Genomic DNA, 6,000 nt, shown 5'->3' with positions numbered 1-6,000 from the left:
TACTGTATCGCAACAGAAATATACCTAACAATCCAGTGATTTTTCTTCCACTCTTAATCCAAAACCATTCGATTCTAGTTACATCTATGTCTATCTATGTTGTTCGAAACCATTAGTTTTGAGTCTTTTCCATATATCCATATACTTTCACTTACTACAGCTGCTAGATGGAAAAATGAACAATGTTACTCTAATGTTTTTAGACAGAACAATTATGATGCAAGTAGCCTGATTGCCTCATAATGACGCAAGATAAAAATGCAAGTTAGCATTCCTCCTAAAATTACACACAGTTTGTAACTAAGGGTAAACTTTCAAGCACTTTAGTAAGCGGTCCAACTGCGTCCAGATACAGCTTATTTGTTTATTAGCCGGTTAGCCATATGTTGCCGCTAGCTGTTCGCCGCCTGCCTGCACTACTGCGGGAGTCGTTTTTGGTGGCTCCATTTGTTTTACCTCTGCACGTCTGTTTACAGCTGGACGGCGGAGGCAAATAATAATGCAGCGTACAGCCAGATGGTGCCCAACATATTGCAGCTTTAGAGAATATGAACATGGCGATCGGCCAGTTGAATTTGGCTTGCCACATTAGTGAGAACATTAAAAAAACATATGTTTTGCGGCAAGTCCGTCAAGCTTCAAGAGAATATGATTGATGAGAGCAATTAGCGTCATTTGAGGATGGACAGAGAGCACATTGGAGATGTGCTCATGAAACATGAGCGTATTTGATCAGAACAGAGCAAGCTAATTTTAATCAAATTCATACGTGGCCTTATTGTAAACCTGGGAGGACGCATTCAATTCTGTGGTATAAATTATAGATATCATATTCTTACCAAATGATGAATTTAGTATTGTTCACCACCTGTGTATTATACCAACCGCTTGACAACACTGCTATTACGGGACATAAAAGGTGTAACTGATTCGCTTGGAATCAAAGCAGGCCTCGGATCTGCTTCCTCACTCTTTCTCTGTGTGGCGCTGCCAAAAATAACAGTGCTCTTACTGCTTGCACCTACATTATCATAAAGATTAAACAAAGCAAAAGCGCTTCAAAGCTGTCGCATCGAAGCGGGTTTTAGATAGCAAGTTTCGGAAGGTGGCACCCTAGAAGCGAGCTCAAATGAAAGCGGGGTACATTCTGAATAATTTTTAAAATTGGGTCCCCCACACATGACGAGAAAATCCATGTTTGCTTACTGCTCTTAAAGATGATGAAAGATAACCCAAAAAGTACACCACATATACGTATACATGCTTTAAGTTTAAAGCTCCATTGACAATCACAGGTCTCTTTCCCCAAACCAGTTGTAAGTTGTAGTACCAAGATTGACCTGTGAGAGGCAGCATGGTGCCACAGGGCATCCATGACACCGAAAGATACAAACCGAGGCTAAACTTTAGGTTATCTGGTAGCTAGCTACATTGCGTGTCCTTATAATTTTTGTTGAATGACTTGAGATATTATTCTGTTGTTATACAACCGATTATTCCTCTCTGTTTTTGTTAGGCAACTGTACAAGTTTTAGCCCGCTTTTATAATGAGCTATTTCTGTTATAAACAAAATCAAGGGTTCTGTGGCTCGTAGACCTTAGTATTGCATATACACATGAGGATTTGCTGTGTAAATATTAAGCGGGTTCATCATTTAATTTACTATTGTTTGTACGATTGAGTGTGGGCCCAACACTTTTCCAAGCCGATTGCGTAGGAACAATCACTCTTAAACACCACAGACCAGTCGTTCAGATTCATCTTTTCGAGCAGTGATTCCCCACCACTGTGCTATCGGATGGGCTGCGCGGAACTATCCAGTTTCACGCCACTGGTCCAAAAAGGATTATTCAAGATGTCTGCGTGTGCCTTTCTTCAATGCCTACAAGTATATGTGCTTTGGAACTTAACAGGTCCACATTTCACACTGACTAAGTCAATTTGTCATTTATCATTATTTCAGTGTACACTACTCACAAAACGTGGGGGATATTCAGCTTAAGGACTGACATTTTCATGAGGAACCTTAAATACACTATAACTCTTACAGGTGAACTTAATTTGACTTCTCAAAACTTTTCTCTGTTTAGAGTACGTAAAGGTAAAAACAATTGTCACCTTTTCGGCTGTTGATTTTGGCCTATGTTTGAAGGGCCATAATCGGTCGTTTAATTGGCCGGTCAATTAGTCGGCCGGGCCTTATTTATTGTTATTATTATGAAAATCTGATGTGCTAGAGGAAAAATGAGGGCAGATTCAGATTCAGGGAAAAAAAAAAACATTAAGAAAAATGTACTTTTAACTCAGATTAATAAAATGTATGAAAGATTTGTTGACCAGATTTGTTGTTATCGGTATGCGTGTATCTAGCTTTATGTGGACGAGGCTTGGAATCCACAAGCCCCCACACACACACACCCTGACACACACCCCGACACACACCCACACACACACATGCACGCACACAATTATATACACACAAAGCTGCCTGGAGAAACAGGACCGCCTCCTCCTACGTAATCTCACTTGTTCGTTTTGTCATCCTCTCGGTTGGTGACTCCCCTGCGCTTTCCCACTTACCGAAATGAACGTTGGCCTTCCATTTGGATGCACACAGGAAAATTGGCCCCATCCATTGTGCTGCTGTATTTAATCGTGGTTCTCTCAAAGGAGTTGCCTTCTGCTGTCTTTGCATCTGTCAAACATGCTAATAAACTTCGTCACTGTCCAAACGCTCCATCACTCTCTCTCGCTGCCATTCCATTTTAATACATTGTCTCGCAGATACGCGCTATACAAACGGAATTGTAGGTACAGAATCGTCTGGATTGCCCTCCACAACTCCCCCAACCCCTCCTCCCACAGATGTCCTGGAACCTATCATTTTCTCCGCAGTGGAGCCACGGTGACGTATGCTCGTCGCTGGTGCAGCTGAATTTTAAAAAGCTCTCCTCGCCGACCGCCCACGCTTCAACGGCACTAGTGCGAGCGTCATTAACATAAACTTTGCCGGCTGTCTGTGGCCTTCTTCCTTCTACTGACTTATTCATTTGCAGACATGAATTTGCCGTTGTTGTTGCAGACAAAGGATGAGGTGGAAATAGGCTGGCTAGATTGATATCTTCTGGCAAATTGGTTGGTGATATGTAATTGCCTGGTGTGGGGGTTGTGGGGAGTAAAAGCAAATGTAATTTGCATTTGTGTATTTCCTTATCTGCGTGCTTGTGTGGACAGACTTACAAAGAAGCTTTCCAGTTGTTTCTACATCATGTTGTCACAGATGAGGAAAAAAATAATTATAAACAGAAATGATCAAATGATCGCTTCTACATATTCCATGTTATGTTATGTTATGTTATACGTACATACATATATTTATATAAGTATATACACATATATGTGTATACTACATATATATGTATATATATATTCATATGTATATACATATATAAATATGATTATACGTATATATATGTGTGTGTGTATACTGTGTATATATATATATATACATATGTATAATATATAAATACTCAGCTGACTATGATACGAAAAATTAGGGCTGCAGCTAAATTTTATTTGAGTAATTTATGAATCTATTAACTCTCTGACAATATCTGTTTATGTATTATTTTGTCTATTGACGAATCGGATTAAAAACCTTTTTTTTAATTCCTTTATTAAAAAACAGGACATTATTTAAAATTGACAGTACAGAAATTTCACAAACATAAGTTATGATTTTGTTGCTGCTTTAGTCTGTAACATGCCAGATAACAGGCAAAAATGTTGACAATTGTGATTAATCTGCAAAAACAAAATTAGGAAGTTGATTCTCAATTTATGTCATTGACTTGCAAAACTGCTCTGCAAAGGAAAAAAAATCAAACCTTGCTATATGTAACGCTAAATAATATCCAAAATCGTATTCCCACTTTATATAACATGTTTGCGTATAAAAAGTTGTACACTAAAATGTAAACTTTCGATTTATTGATTTTTATTTTTATTGACTGTCACCATATAATATTGACAACCACGGCGGAGATGTGTACGCCCCTTTCTTATGTCGCGGTACGTTTTCTGGTCGTGTGGTTATCATTACGGGTACTCTTCTGTGGTAGCATCGTGAAAAAAACGCCCTATTGTACTTATTTTGGGGCATTTGACTTCCGAGGTTCCACTTCACACTGTTATTTATGCCACAGAGATTTGAACAGTAGCAAGTAAAATGTGAAAAGTCCCACACGGCTGCCTACACTTCTAATTATGCGTCATATATTATCCCAGTTCCATAAATATTTAAAGCATATTTTGACATGTTCTTCATTTACGTTTCCCCCGCAAGCTCCTCAGTTGCGTCGCCATCACTCTGCAGGTATACAGGCAACGCTGTCAAGAGGGTAAATGAAAGCAAATGATTCATTCTTGTGGATTCAACTTCAAACCAAAATGTTCAATTACTTTAATTTGGAAAATGTATGATTACACAACAGCACACATAATTGGGTTTTTGATAGACGCGATATTGATCTGGTGTAGGAGTTGCGGCGGGCATGTTTTTGTCAGCCAGCGTGTCACCTTGACATGCTTTAATGATCGTTCTCCCGGGAAATTACACTTGCAACTCTGCAGTTATTATGCACTACCCAGTCACATTATTAGGTACACACAACAAGTGCTTCATTGATAATTCTGCGTAGATATAAAAGGTTCTCTTTTAATTTAACATTGTCAGATAGACATTATTAATGCAGTATACTCAAGCACAGTAATTCGCCACCACTGTGACGTGGAAAAATTGTCCAGTTTTGTTTAACTGGTCCCAAAATTATGTATTTACTAAAAATAATAAACTTATGTTCATCTGTTTATACCGGTAACCTATAGTGACAGGCAGAATAATTAAATGCTCTACCACTAGATGGCAATTAACCTGTTTATCCACTTTTTGTGACATTTTTGGTGGGTGGTGCGTCATGAGATTTTTTTCTAATGTAAAACATGTGCCTCGGCTCAATAAAGGTTCGATAAAGGTTCGGAAGAACTAGACCGGGGAAAATTAGATGCCCTTGTCACCTGTTGCTAGGCAGAATTTGAAATAACTAAAAACAATTGTCATGGACTACAAAGGCTTGTCAAAATGTGTGCCTATAAAAAAAAACAAATAGCAAACTCATTTTACAAAGGAAAAGTGTCTTAGGTTCCGTCTTGTTTATTTCTTATTTATTGAGCTCATTAATTGGTAGTACATTTATCTTTTAAGGTGAAGCCTGAACTGACAAAAACATAAAAAGAACAATTGAGTCAAAAAACTAAAATGCCAGACAAATTGTCACAGTACCACCTGCATCACATTGGTGAACGAAAGCCCTGATAAAAGCACAGTGAAATATGAAGAACATACTCCATATGCTGCAGTGCGGATGTATACAATCCCATTGTGTGTGCCAGTGGACATCATGTTTGTAAAGGCAGATTTATTTTTTTATTTATACTCTAGCTCTGATATTGGAACACATTAAATTGCCCATAACAATTCAAGCCAGGCCATTGGGAGTCGTCGGATGTGATTGGAGGCCGCTGGCTGCGTGTGACGGCCGCGATGATGTCACACGCCGACTCTCGATGGCCCCCCGAACAGTTTTCCTCTCATTTTGTGCGCCTGCAGACACATTGATTTCCTCTCTGGTGTTCGCACGAGGCTAAATTGGAAGCGTGACATCAATAACAATGAAGTAAAGATGAGTTTTGTTCTTACAACATTGCACCTTGTGAGTCACATTTGGCATTCCTGTATAACGCAGGTGACTGATTGTTTTATGCGCATTGAGGTTTCTCTTTTGACGCAGCCAATTGGAACTTAATATATTTATTATACATTATATGGGGTGTTCATAAACTCACTGTGTCACTTAACAGCTAGAATGAAATATTAGCTATCTAGCAGATGCAGCAACAACATACAGTGATGACTTGAGATACGACTGACACAACTTTCG

This window comes from Filicampus tigris, chromosome 10 (genome assembly GCF_054856515.1).
Source record: "Filicampus tigris isolate MCC_2025a chromosome 10, RoL_Ftig_1.0, whole genome shotgun sequence".
NCBI lineage: Eukaryota > Metazoa > Chordata > Actinopteri > Syngnathiformes > Syngnathidae > Filicampus > Filicampus tigris.
This window is presented reverse-complemented; position numbering follows the sequence as displayed.